We start from the raw sequence: 8,913 nt of genomic DNA, 5'->3' as shown, positions 1-8,913 counted from the left end.
GTAGATAGCACAGTGTTTATGTAAAGAGACTGTCATGCCTGAGACTCTAAAGTCCCAGGTTCAAACCACCATAAGCCAGAGCTGAGCATTGCTATGGTGTTTATCTTTGCATCTCTCAAAAATAAAATCAAAATATTTTTTGAAAAAGATAAGCCAGCTCTTCAAAAATAGGTAGAATATATGGCCAGAATATTCTCAATAGATCCAGGCAGTAGACATCTGAAAATATTCTCAAAATCACTGTTTATCAGGGAAGGTAAAACCAACAATGTGAGATTGTCATGCTTTAGAAGAGACAGAAACACCAAGTGTTGAAGAAGCTACTGAGTGGTCCTGGAAGTGGTTTTATCCAAAACCTACCTACTATCCCACCTCCTGTGCTTTGAGTTTTTTTATATAAAAGAAACAGTTGGGAATCAGACGGTAGTGCAGGGGGTTAAGCATAGGTGGTGCAAATGCAAGGACCAGCGTATGGATCTGGGTGCGAGCCCCTGGCTCCCCACCTGCAGGGATGTCACTTCACAGGTAGTGAAGGTGGTCTGCAGGTATCTTATTCTCTCCCCCTTTCTGGCTTTCCCTCTCCGTTTGTCTCCTGTCCTATGCAACAACAATAAAACAAGGGCAACAAAAAGGAATAAATAAATACTTTTTTAAAAAAGGAAACACAAAAACCATAGTATAAGATAACTCCACACAGTTCCCACCACCAGAACTTTGTGTCTCTTCGCCTCCCCTGACAGCTTTCCTATTCTTTATCCCTCTGGTAGTATGGACCTATATCCATTACAAACCACAAAGTATCAAGTTTAAATAGGTCAGTCACACCAAATAGGCATGTTTTTAAGGGCCCAAGTTTTATCCACTGCACTACCTCCCATTCCATATTTTTTTCTAATCTTAATTAGAAGGCCACTTTTGTTGTCACTTACTTGATGACATATAAGCCTGCTATACCCCACTCAAATCCAGTACGATGGGTCTGACAGGGTCAGCACACCGGAAAACTCACTTCAAGGAAGAATTCTGGGAGTGGGTCTTGGCATTCTGAGCAGATCTAAATTGGAAACTGATTATTGTTTTCATTATGTACATGGTCATGATGCCGAGTAATTGGGGACAAACAGCCCCTGTCCCCAGATTAGATACAGATGAACAGGAAATGTACACAGCAATGAGGTGGACAAAGTTATGGGTCATCAAATACATGAAGTTTTATGAAAAATTCTTATGAAATACGTTAAAACTACATAAAATACTATCTGCTAAGCCTATTACTCAGAAATGCATCATCCCATAAAGTACGACACTTATGTGTAAAACTGCAAGGCAATCTAATCAAGAAATGAGCTTTACTTTCTGTTCCAGATATTGTTTATGTAAGACTGAAAGATATATAAACTTTCACTGGCTGAATAAAAATTGAGTTCAGATTCACCCTCCTAAAATGAGTGTGGTGTAATTCTGTTCTCCCTTGCGCCGACTCCTGGTCCACCCACGGGTCACTTTCGGGGACTCTGCTCCTTCCTGCTGCTCCTCCCCTCGAGCAGTTCGTCGCGGAAGACCTAGTGGGTAAGCTTTCTCTTTCTCGCCTCTTTACAATCAGACCAGGATAAGGACCCCCTTTGTGAAGGGAGCTGCAGTTCCGCTGTCATAAAGATTAGGACAGTTTTAGTGAAAATATGGGAAGGTAATGGGTAAGGACAGTTCAAAAGGAGAACTATTTCTTTCAGTCCTACAACAGATGTTGCTAGGAAGAGGGATTAAAATCCCTTCTAAACAACTCAAGCACTTTTAAACTTTTTTAGAGGAAGTTTGTCCTTGGTTCCAGAAAGGGGAAACTATTAGTTCTCTGTAGAAGCTTTTGCTATTTAGAGCTTGATTAAGGAATTTCTTAGATAGTAAGAGAGAGATCATTGAGAAGAAAAATAAGTAGATAAAGAATTTTAAAAAATTAAAGGCTGGGGATAAGTCTTGCCTGACTAATGAGTTAGGGAAGGAGGATCCAGAGTTTCTTAAATAAAATAAAGGGAGATGCGGCGCCCCGTGCCTCGATCCCCCTTGGAGCTTGACAAGGTCAACTACCATGGCCATGAGGATAACAGACTTCAAGGAAGCTGCATCCCTGGGAATGGACTAGGATGCCACAAAGGGAATCTGTTGGGACATATAAAATTTTTTTCAGGTAAAACTTATCTAATGAATGTGGGGCTGTTTAATGTAAAACTGTATAGATGCTTTAGCTAAACAGTTATATATCTTTTCTCATTTTATTCAAGAAGTGTGCCCCTGGTTCCCCCTCCCCCCCAAAGAAAGAACTTTAGATATTGAGATATGAGGGAGACTAGGTGAAAAATTATGGAAGTTTTATGTCTGATATGGACCAAAAAATGTTATGGTTGCTCCAGGTCACTGATTGTCAAAGAAATGCAAATAAAGACAATTTTGAGATACCCCTGTGAGAGTGGCAAACATCAAAAAGGACAGCAGGAACAAATGCTGGAGAGGTGGTGGGGACAATGGAACCCTTCTGCACTGCTGGTGGGAATGTAAATTGCTCCAATCTCTGTGGAGATCTGTCTGGAGAACTCTCACAAGGCTAGACATGGACCTTCTGTATGACCCAGTAATTCCTCTCCTAATGATATACCCCAAGGACACCATAATACCCAACCAAAAAGATATGTGTACACCTATGTTGATAGCACCACAATTCGTGATAGTGAAAACCTGAAAGTAACCCAGGTGCCCAACAACAGATGAGTGGCTGAGAAAGCTGTGGTATATATGCACAATGGAGTACTACGTAGCTATTAAGAACAATGAACCCATCTCTGACTTATCTTGGATTGAGCTAGAAGGAATTTTCTCTTTTTTAAAGTAGATTCTTAAAATATTTATTTATAGAGGGTAAAGAAAATAAAGACTTAAAATTTTGCTCCAGGGAGTCCGGTGGTAGCACAGCGGGTTAAGGGCATGTGGCACAAAGTGCAAGGACCAAACTAAGGATACGGGTTTGAGCCCCTGGCTCCCCACCTACAGGGGAGTCACTTCACAGGCGGTGAAGCAGATCTGCAGGTGTCTATCTTTCTCTCCCCCTCTCTGTCTTCCCCTCCTCTCTCCGTTTCTCTCTGTCCTATCTAACAACATCAGTAACAACAATAATACTAACTACAAGAAAGCAACAAGAGCAAGAAAAGGGGATAAATAAATATTTTTTTAAAATTTTGCTCCAGAGTGATAAGTGATTTGATAAGCTAAAAATCATCAAATATTTAGATAAAAACAGGGAGAACTCTCCTTCATGTAAGTTTGTCAACATGTTCATCACTACAAACAATTGCATGGAAACCAATAGCAAAAATAAATGAATGCAGTTACATCAAATTGAAAAGGTTATCAAGCAAAGGAGGTCTACCATACAGATATTTCCCACAGACTGTGATAAAAGTTTTGTCCTACATCAGAGAGCATTTATAAGAAAAGTACATGAAGAATTCTATCAAGGACTGGAGTAAGGATCCCGGTTCGAGCCCTCGGCTCTCCACCTACAGGGGAGTCACTTCACAGGTGGTGAAGCAGGTCTGCAGGTGTCTATCTTTCTCTCCTCCTCTCTGTCTTCCCCTCCTTTCTCCATTTCCCTCTGTCCTATCCAACAACATCAATAACAACAGCAACTACAACAAAAAGAACAAGGATAACAAAAGGGAAAATAAATAAATTTTAAAAATTAATCAACACATTGGACATGGGTAGATAGCACAATGGTTATGCAAAGAGACTGTCATGCCTGAGACTCTAAAGTCCCGGGTTCAAACCACCATAAGGCAGAGCTGGGCATTGCTATGGTGTTTCTCTATCTGCATCTCTCACAAAATATGTTTTTGAAAAGATATGCCAGCTCTTCAACAGTAGGTGGAAAATATGGCCAGAATATTCTCAAGAGATCCACAGGGACAGTAGACATCTGAAAATATTCTCAGAATCACTGTTTATCAGGAAAGGTAAATAAAGCTATCAGTGTGAGATTGTCATGCTTTAGAAGAGACAGAAACGACAACTGCTGAAGAAGCTACTGAGTGATCCAGGAAGTGGTTTTATCCAAAACCCACCTACTATCCCACCTCCTGTGCCCTGAATTTATAAAATTTTATATAAAGGAAACACTAGGGAGTCGGGCGGTATCACAGCGTGTTAAGCACAGGAGGCAAAAAATGCAATGACCCGCATAAGCATCCCGGTTCAAGCCCCTGCCTCCCCACCTACAGGGGAGTCACTTCACAGGTGGTGAAGTAGGTCTGCAGGTGTCTATCATTCCCCCATTCTGGCTACCTTCCTCTCTCAATTTCTCTCTGTCCTACCCAACAACAATGACAACAACAACAACAAAACAAGGGCAACAAAAAGGAATAAATATTGAAAAAAAAAAAGGAAACACTGAGAAAAACCATAGTATAAAATAACCACACAGTTCCCACCACCAGAACTCCTGGTCTCATCCCCTTCCCTGATAGCTTTCCTATTCTTTATCCCTCTGGGAGTATGGAGCCATGGCCATTATGGGGTACAGAAGGTGGGAGGTCTGGCTTCTGGAATTGCTTCCCTGCAGAATGTGGGCATTGACAGGTTGATCCATACTCCCAGCCTCTCTCTCTCTCTTTTCTTTCTGTTCAAGAACTGCTTTATTAATACAAAGTTAGAAACAAATCACAAAGTGTCAAGTTTAAGAAGGTCATTAATAGCAAATGGGCGTCAATTCGACATCCAGGGCTGACAGAATGATTGAAGGAGACTGGAACATATCAGATTCCCACAGTAGGGTGGGCATCTTCACAGGGAAAGGGGGATACAGGTTCAGCAGCTTGTCCTCAAGAATCATGAAGGGCACACCACTCAAGGGCAAATAAGCAACTGATGTTCTTCAACAGGTGAAAAGCTCTCAAAATCTAGAGGATTAAAGGGAACTCTATTTCTGGATAGGTGTCCTCTGAGACAGGAGCAGTGCTCTTTGCTTTAACAGACTTTTCCGTTAAGTCTTGGGCAGAGAAAGTTTTCTGTCTCTGTATAAGGGGTCCATTAGTCTGCATAGATTTTCCTGTGGTTCTGTTTACAGTCTGTGAGCTCAGTGGTCTTGTGTATTCTTTTGAATATGGGCCCCAGATAAAATTTATGGGGCTTACAGTTGACAATATTATACACCTTTCCATATTTGGGAGCTACTCTTTTCTGATTCAGCTTTATAGCCCTTTTTCCAGCCTTGATATCATCTCCCCAGACAATAACTTGGGTTCACTTGCATATCAGACATCTGGTTCAGAAAAAAACAAAACAAACAAAACCTAGTATAATCATGGGCCCTTTGCAATACAACAAAAATAGGCCTACTAACTACACAATGGAGACCTCCAAATCTACATCCACAGTATTCCAAAGTTTAGGTTCATAATTAGTCAATAATTTGTTTGGCTTCATATGTGAACTCTTCTCAGCCACCAGGTTCTAGATGCTACTATAGTGCCAACTGCTTTCCCTGGGCAGGAGACTCTACCAATCTGTCCTGGAGTCCCACTTCCCCAGATCCCTGCCCAACTAGGGAAAGAGAGAGGCAGGCTGGGAGTATGGATCCATCTGTCAAAGCCCATGTTCAGCAGGGAAGCAATTCCAGAAGCCAGACCTCCCACCTTCTGCATCCCACAATGATCCTGGGTCCGTGCTCCCAGAGGGATAAAGAATAGGAAAACTGTCAAGAGAGGGGATGGGATACAGAGTTCTGGGGGTGAAAATTGTGTGGAGTTGTTTTTCCTATGTTTTTTTCAGTGTTTCTTTTTTATAAATAAAAATTTTAAAACAAGTTTCAGGGGGATGGGGGTCTCCAGAAAATTGGGGCTTGCCTGATCCCAGGACACATGTGTTGAGTTTTTCATTGTTTTATGTTTCTGAGAGTTTGAGAGAGGAGGGATTCCACCACACTGCTCCACCCCAAGTGGAACTTTCCCTCCCTGTAGTGCTCCCATGGGGTGCTCAGACCTGAAATCTCATATACAGTACAGCAAATGCTCTCCTGTGTGAGCCAGCTCTGTGTCCAGTGTCCATATTTATTTATATTCAGTAACACATTATTTTGTTTCTTTAAAGACACATTTATTCAGCATCATGATCAGACATTTAGCAATCATCAGCATGGGTGAAAAAGGAAACTACATTAAAACCCTTTGTTGAAATGCTTTACACTTCCCACAAAACAGAAACTAAAATAACCTGTCAATTAGTCACAAATACAGTCCTCCAAAGTTCTTTTTCCCCATACATAAGAGTATTGTCTAACACAAGTCTTTCTAGCAGCTAGGCCCTGCCATCAATGTGCTTGGCTGAGTTCACAAATCTGTTGTGACCTGTCGCTTCCCTGTCACCTCTCTGGCTCTGCTCTCCTGCTAAGCTTTGTTTACTGGTGATTAAAACCTTCTGCCGCTGCCATAGCTACTGCTGCTCTTGGAGCTACCACATTCACCTTGGTTTTGTGGTTTAGTAAAACACTGGCCACCACCACCATAGGGGCAGAGCTTTGGCCTCCAAAGTTTGCTCCTTTCATAGGGCCAAAATTTGATCAAACCAATGCCCTGCAGGCATGCTGGTGCTTAGTTAAATAGGATTAGAGACAGAAGCTTTAAGTTGGGGGATCTGGCATACTACCCAACACACAAGTCTGCCGCGGACCACCACACAGTGGATGAGCAGCATGAGGGCCAGGGGTCTCGAAGGCAACCTCCCAGGTGGGTCAGGAGTCGGCGTGAGGGAGAACAGATAGACACCACACTATTGGAGGGTGAATCTGGACTCATTTTAATAGTGAAACTGCATTCGCTTTTATACTTTTTTCAGGTTACATTCAGGTTGCCTAGACAACTTGCTCATAAAGAAGTAGGAATAAACATAGTCTTGTGGTTTTGGCAAGCTACATGTTACTCCCCTATAACTGTAAAGAATGGAACAATGCTTAGTATTGTCCTGTTCTCAGGGGAGGTCATACCCAGAATTGCTTTAGACTTTTGCTGAGGGCTATCTTTACCATTAATCTTCTATGGCAGGCATACAGATCTTTGCCTAGTCGTGGACCACTGCTCATCTAGGTCTGGTACAGTTTAACTATTAATCTTTCTTTGTTTCAATACGTCAACTTGTACCTGGGAGGCCTCAATCTCTTTATTCTTTCTTTGAGGAGCAGGTCATAACATGACTTCTTTTGTCCGTCTATGTTGACTCACCTTCTCCACTTTCATAATGTAACTTTCAAATATGCCCCTGTGTAAGGGAGAGGGGGTGCCTCTGACTTTCCATTTCCACCAGGCACTGCCAAAGCACTATTAATCAATTGTGACAGTATAATTATTTGTAACAATAACGGGGGGAGAATGCATCGTCCCACTCTTTTCCTTTCTGCCCAGCTTCCTTGAAGTCTGAATGCAGGTCCAGAGGAGATGACCCTGTCAGGCTCCCTGGCGTTCATGACGGGGGGAGGAGGGGGGCGCCACACAAGTCTTCTTTGTAGCAGCTAGGCCTGCTGCCTCTGCTGTCCTGCTAAGCTTTGTTTCCTGGCAACTAAAACCTTCTGCCGCTGCCATAGCTACTGCTGCTTTTGGAGCCACCGTATTCACCTTGGTTTTGTAGTTTGGCAAATACTGGCCACCACCATCAAAGGGGCTGGAGCTTTGGCCTCCAGTGTATCCTCCTTTCATAGGTTCATAGGACTGGTTATTGTGATTGCCAAAATCATTGTAGCTTCTGTCACCTCCAAAATTACTTCCATCATTGCCAAATCCATTGTAGCCATCCCCACTGCCACCACATCGGCCACCACTTTGGCTGCCACCAGAACCACCTTGACCACTAAAGTCTCCCCCTCTGCCAAAGTTGTCATTACCATGAAAGCCACCTCCACAGCCACCACCAAAGTTTCCAGAACCACTTCATTCTCTTTGGCCACTGCCCCGGTCAGTCATGATTTCAATAACTTCAATTTTTCCATAGTGTTCAAAATAGTCTCTTAGATGATGTTCTTCAGTGTCTTCTTTAATGCCCCCCACAGAAATCTTTTTCATAGTTAAGTGGGCGCCAGGATGTTGAGAATCTTCTCTGGAGATGGCTGTCTTTGGTTCCAAGACTCTCCCATCAACCCTGTGTGGCCTCACATTCATGGCAGCACCCACCTCCTCCATGGTGGTATATGTGACAAAACTGAAACCCCTGGAGCGCTTGGTGTTTGAGTCTCATAACCACACAGTCTGTGAGAGCTCCCCACTGCTCAGAATGGCTTCTCAGACTCTCATCTGTCGTTTCAAAGCTCAGTCCTCCAATGAAGAGCTTTCACAGCTGTTCTGGCTCCTTGGGAGACTCAGATTTCTACATGGTGGCAACTAAAGGAGGCAAGCTCAGGAAGCTCACTCAGTGATGGCCTTGGGCAGAAAGCAGTGATGTAGCCGACATCCGTAGCTCAGTGTTTATAGGAGCACATCCCTTTGGATGCCAGCTTTCCTCTCTCCAGGAATGCAGACATCAGCAATCTCAGGATGTCAAAATTTAGACAACCTCCTCCCTCCCCAAGCCCACATTACAGTCAGAGGGCCCTGCTTACCTGAGGCTTCCAGTGCAGAGCAGCTGACAGTCTCTCTTCAGAGCCTGTTAAGAGATGGAAGTCCTGGAGAAGTGTTTCTGCTGATTCTGGGGACAGACCAGTGGCTCTCCACAGTGAGCAGCCATTGACACACCCCTAGATGTGTTTGCCAGTGGACTCCACCCAGAAGGTGTGGAGCTGCCCCTAGGGTGGGTGGGCAGGGTCAGCATAGATGATTGGCATTAAGGCATTTCGGGCGCAAGGACCTGGGCTCAAGTCCCGGTCCCCACCTGCATGGGTAAAACTTT

General features: G+C 43.4%; 1 pseudogene; it reads right to left on the bottom strand.

Moving 5' to 3' along the window:
- Positions 1-4,732: 4,732 nt before the first annotated feature.
- On the bottom strand, positions 4,733-8,400 carry LOC132542606 (heterogeneous nuclear ribonucleoprotein A1-like; annotated as a pseudogene).
- Positions 8,401-8,913: the final 513 nt, after the last annotated feature.

This window comes from Erinaceus europaeus, chromosome 13 (assembly GCF_950295315.1).
Source record: "Erinaceus europaeus chromosome 13, mEriEur2.1, whole genome shotgun sequence".
Taxonomy (NCBI): domain Eukaryota; kingdom Metazoa; phylum Chordata; class Mammalia; order Eulipotyphla; family Erinaceidae; genus Erinaceus; species Erinaceus europaeus.
This window is presented reverse-complemented; position numbering and strand designations above follow the sequence as displayed.